At 37.5% G+C, this 11,604-nt stretch overlaps 1 long non-coding RNA gene across 1 annotated transcript; it reads left to right on the top strand.

The window, feature by feature from the left end:
* The first annotated feature begins 2,336 nt into the window (after window positions 1–2,336).
* LOC140184350 (uncharacterized) lies at window positions 2,337–4,801 on the top strand. The gene is made up of 3 exons (XR_011880806.1): window positions 2,337–2,506; window positions 2,598–2,652; window positions 4,517–4,801. It is a non-coding gene; the product is annotated as an uncharacterized lncRNA (long non-coding RNA).
* Window positions 4,802–11,604: the final 6,803 nt, after the last annotated feature.

Raw genomic sequence — 11,604 nt, 5'->3', positions numbered from 1 at the left:
TATTATTAAATTTTTTAAAATCAGGGATCTTATAAGCTCACCTTTTTAGAGGTGTCACTATAAGAAAAAGCGTATTTTTCAACGCAAAAAATCGACGGCTTGCTGTATATATTTTGTCGACGAACCAGGGGGTGACGTCTATTTTTATATTTAAAATATCGACAATGTTTTCGTCGATAAATTTGAATGGTCTCGATTGCTTTCTAAAATCGAATAAATGGTGTGGATTTAATGTATAAAATAGACGCAAATGGTGTTGCTTTTTTTCAAATTAAAATCGACAAATTTTGCTGTCGATTTTTATTGTTAAAAACACAACCTCGCGTCCACTTCCCGCCCAAGTTCAGGAACACAATTTTCCCCCAATTTTCCTCACCAATCCTTATTTTACCCCCAAATTCACCAACCTCATTCTCCGCTGCCGGCATCACAGTTGTGCTGTTGTCACTCTGTTTGCTCGCGTCGCCGTCGCGCTCTGTTGCTGCCGTGTCGCTGTCGCTCTCCACATTCGCACCATTGTCGCTCTTTTTCTCTGTTGCCGCCGTCGCTCCTCACATTCGCGCCATTGTCGCTCATTTTCTTTGTTGCCGCCGTCGCTCCTCCTGCTTTGGTCCTTCTTTGCTCTCTCTCAATCGAGCTCACAAGAACCATTCAAGGCCTCGTCGAATTGCTCTCCTTGTTGAGCCTTCTCCTTTTGCGTGAGTCCCCTACTTTTTGCTGTTATTGCTTCTTCTTTATTATGTGGATCGTTTGAAATTGAAACCTTTTTTAGTTTGTTCTGTTCTAAAATTACAAAACATTGGGTTTTGAATTATTGCTGTAGCTATTGAAATAGTGTTGACTTTGTGATTATTGGATGGCGTTTATTATTAGTCAAAAGTTATAAGTATAACAGTCAGTTAGCACAGAATTTTTTAATAATTAATATTAATTTATGGTTTTGTAAAGTAAGAGTAATCCTGGAAGAAACTTTTTAAACTTTTTATTAAAGGACTATATAGTTTAGAGTACTATATAATCAAAATTTCAGCTGCTGTACAAATATGCATTTATATTTAGTTCACTCTTATACTATATTTAGTAATAATCATAGGACAAAAGTATTAAAATAGTTACTAAAGTAAAAATACAATAGAAAAAATTGGTAGATTATATGTGGGGCCTGTGAAATATATCTAATATGAAAATCATGCTCTTCCAAGCATTCAAGTCTCAAATATGAAAATCATGCTAATAATGAAGGGTCGGTTTCTTTTTCATTTTTTGGTTTCAAAATTGATTTACTTAAATTGTGATCAGGTGTTTAATTTTGAAGGGTTCACTTGAATTAAACAAACCATTTTTCTTAATTTATTTATTTATTTACTGCCCCTCTCATTTTGTTGTGGTTTTTAATTTTTATAGAGGTAAAGGCTTATCTAAAGTGATATTGGTTGAGAGATATAGCAATGGTACTACTAAGAGGTTTTTACTCTTTACTTTTAAACTATTAAAGATTTGTTCTTTGGCTTCTTCCTATTTTTTAATTTATGAACAAAACTTCACAGCTTATGGTAAGTACATTTTACATATTTGATTATTTTCCCCCTTGTTATGAGTAGATATGTGTTAGGTGATGATTCACAGTTGCAAACTATTCTTGTTGAGGAGGATAGGTCTACAACAAACAGGTTCCAAGATTTGCATTCTTTTGATGGAAGAATATCGTGGCTTCCACAGATAATCGAGGATTTTGTTCTACCAGTTGGCTTTCCTGGTGATTCATTTAACATAAATTTCATTTCTTATTTGTATATCATAAGCTATTGTTGCTCTTATTTTCCTATAAACCACTATATCAGCTGAAGTTAGTGGTTTTGATATCAACTTTTCAGATATTAAGCTTTAGGGAAGTAGGATAAGCATTGTGATTTTGACATGTTCACTTATATAATTTCATTCTTATATTCTTTTATAGTTTATACGGAGTGCTTCAAAACTTGATGGTACCAGTAGTTGTATAAATTTTTAATGATTTGAGACTTGTCTAATAGGCTAGTAGATATTTGTATAAGGGTAGAAAGTTTATGTTATAAACTTTAGTAGAAGCTTGTTGTAAACCCCGATAAATTAGTAGATAATTAGCAATAAATTAGTTGTTAATAAATAAGATTAGAAATGCGAAAATAATATTAAATTAGGGTAGAGCTCATGGAAACGAAAATTTTAACACTAATTTAAAAAAAAAACGGTCTAAGATTAAACCGAACGGCCGAACCGATTGAACCGGATCCAAACCGGACCGTCGGTCCAACCAGACCAACACATTAAATGAGTCCGAAAGTCCTTTCTTCCTCATTTCACCTGTAAGCAGCGTGAAAGCTCCAGGGAGAAGAAAACACTCCCGAACCCTTACAGCATTCTTCCTTACGCCGTAACTTCTCCGTTCAAGCTCCGATCGCTGCACCGTTTGTGGCCATGCATTCACCGCGTCGAGCTCTATATTTCTACCGGAACAATTTCATAGGTAACTTGTTATTTTATCCTCAGCATTCTCTTTCCCCAATTCTTGAACTACTGAATAGGAAGTTGAATTTCTTTGATTTCTAATGTTTTAGGATCCAATTAGCTTGAGAAAAATGTTCACTCTTGCTTATGTGAAGCTTGGGTAAGGTGAGGATGTGATAATTCTATTTTAATTTCATTGAATTTGAACTTTGAGTATTAAATTGGATATATATGTGTTATAAATGTGTATTAGATTGAAAATAAATAACTGGAGCTTGAAATTGTGAATATTGGAACTTGGAGGAAGCTGAGCTTAGAGTTTGTTGAATTTTAAGAAGCTGCCTTGATTTTGAATAAATTGATTTGGTCGTTACGTGGAAATCGGCCAAGGTATGGTTTAGGTTTCTTGCATTTAATATGTAAGGTTCTGTGAAAACTTAGGCTAGATGACCATAGGATAAGTTGGAACGTATGTGTGTATTGTGGTTTAGTGTTTTGTTATTAAATATAGATTGATGTGGTATTGATTAGTTGAAGGATTAATGAAATGTTAATCAATGAATTGAGGACACAAATGTGTAATTCATAAACTATGGTGTGGTTGTGAGACTTGGTGGTTTTGGCTTGTGTAAGTGTGATAATTATGGGTGTCAAGTATGATGTTTATGGTGGATATGGTGTTGAGAAAATAGGACTTGTTGATATTAATATGTGTAGATGAATGTATTGGGAGCATAAGAATTGTTTGAATGAGGAAAGAGGTTTTGCAAGTTTTTCTAAAAAGTTGGTTTTTGGCCAAATTTCGGTGAGATATAACTTAGTTTTCGGACCCTCAATTTGCTTTCAACTTGTTTTAAAATAAAAAATTGGGTTCGTGAAGTTTATACCATTCGAAGAATGGGTGAAAAATATTTTAAATCGAATAAGTTATGGTTGTTGGAAGATGGTATGTCAAAACTGAATTTTATCATCCTGCAGCCTTGCTATCGAATCTGTTTCTTTTCAAGACCGTACGCGTGACGTGAAGATTTTACCTACGCATACGCATGATAAGGGACGCGTGCGTGAGCTGCATTTTTACACTCCCACGCGCACGCGTGGCACCTGTTCAAGCAAACATGATTTTTAAGGCTTTTAAAACCTATTTCAAACTACTAAACCTCTATTCTCATTCTATTGGTCATAAATAATAGTATTAAACCTGATAATCAGATGAAGTTAGGAAATGAGGATAACTTGAAGGTAAAGTAAAGTTGGAAAAGTGATGAATGGATTATGAGGTGTTACAGATAAGCCATATATGATACTTGACTGGATATTCGAATGAAAGATTATGTATAAAATTTGGTTTGAATGATTTAATGATTTGAGATACGAGATTCCCTGGATAAAGTACCGTGACTTGCCACCATATGTACGAGGTTGAAAACTCGATACTCTGTTGACCCTACGACGTAAGGGTGATCGGGCACTATAAATTCCCAGGAATGTAACCCCATTGAGCAATATTGATTATTTTGAGAAAAGCTATGCATAGACTCTTGGGGATGCACGTCGAGGGACAGTCTAAGGTTTTCGGACTTGTCGGGTTGGCTGGATAACCAACACATGAGCCTCATCAGCCATAGGACAGGCATGCATCATATGCATATTACTTGAATTACTTGCTTGTTCTTTAATTGGGTGTGCCTAAGTGTACTTGCCATGTTAAATGTATACTTGTCACCTGCAGTATTTGTAACCTTCTTGTGCTTGCTTTTATATATTTATTTGTCTGTGAATGCATGATGGAGTTGGAGGTATGGAGGAACGGCAGTATGGGACTTAGATTTAAGGCTAAGTTAGGTTTAGATACTTTCAGAAAACCACCTTTTTTGGCTTCTGTTTAATATTTTAAGCTCTATAATCTGAGTGTCGGCATTCTAGGATTGCCTCTGGCATTTCCAGGACCTTATATATTATGTGTGTGGCACCTTTACCATACTGAGAACCTCTAGTTCTCATTCCATACTATGTTGTTATTTTTCAGATGCAGGTCGAGAGGCATCTCACTAGGCGTCTGGATACCTGAGGCAAAGTGGTTACTGGGTTATTTTGTTGTGTAGTGATGTATATATATGTACTTGGTTTTCTCTCCGCATAACTTATTCTTTTTTATCCTCTTAGAGGTTTATAGAGAGGTAGGATTTTTTTATGTGCATTTGGGTTTTGGATATGTATGTATATAATTGTAAATATTCTCCGGCCAGTCTTGACTTTGCAGGCTGAGTTAGGAACTTGTTATTTCATATCTTTGGCACTCTATTCCTACTTTTATAATCTTATGTTTAATGGATATAGCTTTCTTAGCATGCAAGTAAACTCGTTTATTGAGCGATGCGCTTTTATTTCGTGAATTTTATTTCTCCCATTCTTCAAGACTCATAGTATATTATAATTCTTCTGCTATTATATGTACACATTTTATTTTAAAGGTCGTAATACCACACCACCTCTGTTTTACGACTTAAGTGTAAAGCTCAATGTGGTAGGGTGTTACATTATGGTATCAGAGTAGTTCGTTCCTATAGAGCCTGAAAGACAGACTGATTGTGCTTCTGTGCATTCTCTGTATATGTGTTTATGTGCTATTAGGATATCTGACTGATATACATCACATAAACGTTTGTGAGTATGCATTTGGAACTTAAAGCATTAGACCTGCGATATTGAGACTGATCAACTTAATATCACTTGTTTGGTGTATATAGGGACCAGATGTCGACTCGCGGACGCAATCGCGGGCGAGGTAGAGGTAGGACTAGCACCGTTACTCCTGCCGCCGCAGGAACTGATCCAGTAAACTTTACAGCTGCCTTGGAGAATATAGTTGCAGCTATGCAGGCGACAGCCGAGGCACTGGGTAATCAGATAAACCAGGGTAATCATGGGAACAATAATGATGAGGGCGGTCCTATGACACTTGCAACATTTTTGAAAGTTCACCCTTTAACTTTTAGGGGAACCTCAAATCCTACTGATACAGATAATTGGATTCAGGCTATGGAACGGGCGTTGCAGGCCCAACAGGTTTCTGAGGAGCAATGGGTTGAATTTGGAACTTATCAGCTGCAAGGTGAGGCTTAGTACTGGTGGCAGGGAACCCGACGTATCTTGCAGCCTGATGGTGCTGCGATTCCTTGGGAGGTTTTTCGGACAGAATTCTATAAGAAATACTTTCCTAATTCAGCCAGAAATGCCAAGAAACTTGAATTAATGCAGTTAAAGCAGGGATAGATGACTATTGCTGAGTATACTAGTAAGTTTGAGGAGTTGTGTCGCTTTTCTCGTATTTGTCAAGGTGCACTTGAAGATTTTGCTGAATGGAAGTGTATTAAATACGAGGGAGGTCTTCGGAGCGATATTCTAAGTTTCGTTGTCCCAATGGAGATCAGGGTATTTTCTGAATTGGTGAATAAGAGTAGGGTAGATGAGGATTGTGTGAGGAAGGCAGTAACAGAGAAAGGAAGTTTGAGGGTGTCTTTTCAGAGGCCTTCAGGAAGGAACTTTGCTCCGAGAGGTAGGAATTTCAAGCGTGGAGGCTTTGTTCCGCAGCAGACTCAGGGCCAGGATAATTACAGAAGGCCAAAAACTAATGTTAGTCAGGGAAGAAGGTTTGGGAAGCAGCCACAACAGGATCTAAATTGTCAGAGGTGCGGAAAATATCACCCTGGAGTTTCGTGCAGGTTGGGACTTGGGGTATGCTATTTCTGTGGACAGCCCGGGCATATGGCTAATAGTTGTCCAGAGAAGAAGAAATATGAGACTGATAGAGTACAGCAGCCGAGGAGAGTGTATACCACTTCTGCAGCAGGTGCTGAGGGATCTGAGACACTAATTAGAGGTAATTATGAAATGGCTGGTAAAATCTTAAATGCTTTATTTGATTTAGGAGTAATTCATTCATTCATTGCATTTGAAAAGGCTAATGAGTTAGGATTGAGAATGGTGGTTTTAGGATATGATTTGAAAGTGCATAATGCTACTCATGAAGCTATAGTGACTAGAATAGGTTGCCTATAAGTTCCATTTTGAGTACAACAGCGTGAATTTTTGCATGATTTGATTTTTTTGCCAATGACTTGTCTTGATCTCATTTTGGGATTGGATTGGTTATCCAAGAACTATGTTTTGCTTGATTGTTCTGAGAAGCCAGTACAGTTTATGCTGGAAGGATCAGAAGCGCCGGTTGTGGTGAATAGTTACTATTTGAATTCTATGATAGTAAACTGTTCTGGAACTGAATGTCAGGGTATTATGTTATTAACTGCGGGAGTATCAGGTGATGATCAAAATTTAGAGCAGATTCCGGTTGTATGTGAATTTTCAAATGTATTTTCGGATGATATTAATGAATTTTCACCTAACCGGGAGGTTGAATTTGCAATTGAATTAATGCCTGGAGTCGGTCCAATTTCGATTACTCCTTACAGGATGTCACCTTTAGAAATGTTTGAACTGAAAGCTCAGCTGGAAGATCTATTGGGTAAGCATTTTATTCGACCAAGTGTTTCTCCGTGGGGAGCGCCAGTGTTACTGGTAAAGAAGAAGGATGGAACTATGCGCTTGTGTGTCGATTATCAGAAATTGAATAAGATCACTGTGAGGAATAAATATCCGTTGCCTAGAATTGATGACCTAATGGATCAGTTACAGGGTGCCAGTGTGTTTTTTAAGATTGATCTGCGATCAGGGTATCATCAGATAAGGGTTAGAGATGAAGATATTCCGAAAACTGCTTTCAGGACACGTTATGGTCATTATGAGTATACGGTAATGTCTTTCGGATTAAATAATGCTCAGCAGTATTCATGGATTATATGAACAGAATTTTCCAACCGTATTTGGACAAGTTTGTTATTGTCTTCATTGATGATATTCTTGTTTATTCTAAGACTGAAGAGGAGCATGCTGATCATTTTCGAACTATGCTGCAAATTCTGAGAGACAGGAAGCTATATGCTAAGCTATCTAAATGCGAGTTCTGGAAGAGTGAGGTGAAGTTTCTTGGTCATGTGATGAGTAAGCAGGGAATAGCTATGGATCCTGCTAAGGTGGAAGCAGTAATGAACTGGGAGCGACCAACTTCAGTAACAGAGATCAGGAGTTTCTTAGGTTTGGTAGGGTATTATCGCAGATTCATTAAGGGATTTTCACAGCTCACCTTACCTTTAACTAAGTTGACTAGGAAGGATATGCCTTTTGTCTGGACTCCAGAGTGTGAGGAGAGTTTTCAAGAATTGAAGCACAGGTTGACTACTGCACTCGTATTGGTATTACCTGAACCAAGTGAACCATTTGAAGTGTACTGTGATGCATCGTTGAAGGGTTTGGGGTGCGTTCTAATGCAACACCAGAATGTTATAACATACGCCTCACGGCAGTTAAGGCCGCATGAGATGAACTATCCAACTCACGATTTAGAACTTGTTGCGGTTGTGTTTGCTTTAAAGATCTGGAGGCACTATCTCTATGGTGTTAAGTTTCATGTTACCATAAGAGTTTGAAGTATCTTTTTGAGCAGAAAGAGTTGAATATGCGTCAGAGGAGGTGGATGGAGCTTCTGAAAGATTATGATTTTGAATTGAATTATCATCCAAAAAAAGCGAACGATGTGGCGGACGCCTTGAGTCAGAAGTCTTTATATGCAGCTTGGATGATGCTACAGGAAGAAGAGTTATTAAGGGCATTTCAAGGTTTGAATTTGGGAGTTAGAGAAGAATCTGGAATTCTGTGTTTGGGTCAATTGCAGATTTCAAGTGATTTTAGATCAGAACTTGTGAAGGCTCATCGAGAGAGTGAAGCATTACGTAAGATATTGCCAACAGTTGAACAGGGGAAATAGTGGAGAGTGTCAGAAGGTCAAGATGGTTTGTGGAGGTTCAAGAACCTAATTGTTATACCAGATGTCGGAGACCTATGACAAAGTATCTTGAAAGAAGCTCATAAGAGCGGGTTTTCAATTCCTCCGGGAAGCACCAAAATGTATCAGGATATGAAAGCGATGTTTTGGTGGCCAAGGATGAAGAATGATGTGGCATTGCATGTATTTAAATGTTTAACATGTCAAAAGGTTAAGATCGAGCATCAGAGACCATCAGGGACCCTTCAGCCTTTAAAGATTCCACAATGGAAATGGGAGAGTATCGCAATGGATTTTGTGATAGGTTTGCCTAGAACCCGATCTGGTTGTGACGCTATTTGGGTGGTTGTGGATCGACTGACAAAATTAGCTCACTTTCTTCCTATCCGAATAAGTTGCACAATGGAAGAATTAGCTCGAATGTATATTAAGAAGATTGTCAGGTTGTATGGCATGCCTTCTACCATTATATCAGATAGGGATCCTGGTTTTACATCAAGGTTCTGAGGAGCTTTTTAGCGTGCATTTGGGACTCAGTTAAGTTTGAGTACTGCATATCATCCTCAGACAGATGGTTAGTCAGAGAGAACTATTCAGACTTTGGAGGACATGCTAAGGGCTTGTGTTTTGGACCAGCCAGCGAGCTGGGATCGGTATATGCCTTTGGTGAAATTTACTTATAATAATAGCTATCATGCGAGCATCGAAATGGCTCCATATGATGCTCTATATGGCAGAAAATGTCAATCTCCACTATGTTGGTATGAAACTAGAGAAAGAAGTTTGTTAGGGCCTCAGATGATACTAAAACTACTAAGCAGATAAAGAAGATTCGTAGCCGAATACTTATAGCCCAAAGCCGGCAAAAGAATTATGCTGATCAAAGGCAAAAGCTTTTGGAATTTGAAGAAGGGGAGCATGTTTTTCCGAAAGTTACACCAACTACTGGAGTGGGAAGAGCTATCGAGACTAAGAAACTAAATCCCCGTTATATTGGACCGTTTGATATCCTGAAGAGAATTGGGCCAGTAGCTTATAGAATTGCCTTACCGCCATATCTTTTGAATTTGCACGATGTGTTTCATGTATCACAGCTTCAGAAGTATACTCCTGACGCAAGTCATGTTCTGGAACCAGAACCAATCCAAGTAAGAGAAGATCTAACACTTCCAGTAACTTAGTGTGATAATTGATGACACTAGTATTAAACGATTACGTAGAAGGGAAGTAACATTGGTAAAAGTAGCTTGGATTCGAGCTGGTATCGAGGAATATACTTGAGAACTCAAATCAGATATGCGAAAGGACTACCCACATCTTTTTTCAGGTAACTGAATTTGAATTTTGAGGGCGAAATTCTTTGTTAGGTGGGTAGGATGTAAACCCCAAAAAATTAGTAGATAATTAGTCAATAAATTAGTTTTTAATAAGAAATATTAAAAATACAAAAATAATATTAAATTAGGATAGAGTTCATCAAAATGAGAATTTTGACACTAATTTCGAAGAAAACGGTCTAAGATTGGACCGAACGGGCCGAACCGATTAAACCAGAGCCAAACCGAGCCGTCGGTCCAACCGGACCAACACATTAAATGAGCCCGAAAGCCCTTTCTTCCTCATTTCACCTGTAAGCATCGTGAAAGCTCCAGGGAGAAGAAAACACTCCCGAACCCTTACGGCAATCTTCCTTACGCTGTAACTTCTCCGTCCGAGCTCCGATCGCCGCGCCGTTTCCGGCCACACATTCACCGCGTCGAGCTCTGCATTTCTACCAAAACAATTTCATAGGTAACTTGTTATTTTATCCTTAGCTTTCTCTTCCCCCAATTCATGAACTATTGAATAGGAAGTTGAATTTCTTTGATTTATGATGTTTTAGGATCCAATTAGCTTGAGAAAAATATTCACTCTTGCTTATGTGAAGCTTTGGTAAGGTGAAAATGCAATAATTCTATTTTAATTTCATTGAATTTGAGCTTTGAGTATTAAATTGGATATATATATGTTATAAATGTGTATTAGGTTGAAAATAAATAATTGGAGTTTGAAATTGTGAATATTGGAACTTGGAAGAAGCTGAGCTTAGAGTTTGTTGAATTTTAAGGAGCTGCCTTGGTTTTGAATAAATTGATTTGGTCATTACGTAGACATTGGCCAAGGTATGGTTTAGGTTTCTTACATTTAATATGTAAGGTTCTGTGAAAACTTAGGCTAGATGACCATAGGATAAGTTGGAACGTATGTGTATATTGTGGTTTATTATTTTGTTATTAAATACGGATTGATGTGGTATTGATTATTTGAAGGATTAATGAAATGTTAATCAATGAATTGAGGACACAAATGTGTAATTCATAAACTATGGTGTGGTTGTGAGACTTGGCTTATATATATGTGCAATTGTTGTTGGTGGTTTTGGCTTGTGTAAATGTGATAATTGTGGGTGTCAAGTATGATGTTTATGGTGGATATGGTGTTGAAGAAATAGGACTTGTTGATATTAATTTGTGCAGGTGAATGTATTGGGAGCATGAGAATTGTTTGAATGAGGAAAGAGGTTTTGCAAGTTTTTCTAAAAAGTTAGTTTTTGGCCAAACTTCGGTGAGGTATAACTTGGTTTCCGGACCCTCAATTTGCTTCCAACTTGTTTTAAAATAAAAATTGGGTTCGTGAAGTTTATGCCATTCGAAAAACGGGTGAAAAATATTTTAAATCGAATAAGTTATTGTTGTTGGAAGAGGGTATGTCAAAACTTAATTTTATCATCCTGCAGCCTTGCTATTGAATCTGTTTCTTTTCAAGACCGTACGCGTGATATGAAGATTTTACCTACGCGTATGCATGACAAGAGACGCACGCGCGAGCTGCATTTTTACACTCCCATGCGCACACGTACGCATGAGCCACGCGTACGCGTGGCACCTGTTCAAGCAAACATGATTTTTAAGGCTTTTAAAACCTATTTCAAACTACTAAACCTCTATTCTCATTCAATTGGTCATAAATAATAGTATTAAACCTGATAATCAGATGAAGTTAGGAAATGAAGATAACTTAAAGGTGAAGTAAAGTTGAAAAAGTGATGAATTGATTATGAGGTGTTACAGATAAGCCATATATGATACTTGACTGGATATTCGAATGAAAGATTATGTATGAAATTTGGCTTGAATGATTTAATGATCTGAGATACGAGATTTCCTGGATAAAGT

This window comes from Arachis hypogaea, chromosome 4 (genome assembly GCF_003086295.3).
Source record: "Arachis hypogaea cultivar Tifrunner chromosome 4, arahy.Tifrunner.gnm2.J5K5, whole genome shotgun sequence".
NCBI lineage: Eukaryota > Viridiplantae > Streptophyta > Magnoliopsida > Fabales > Fabaceae > Arachis > Arachis hypogaea.
This window is presented reverse-complemented; position numbering and strand designations above follow the sequence as displayed.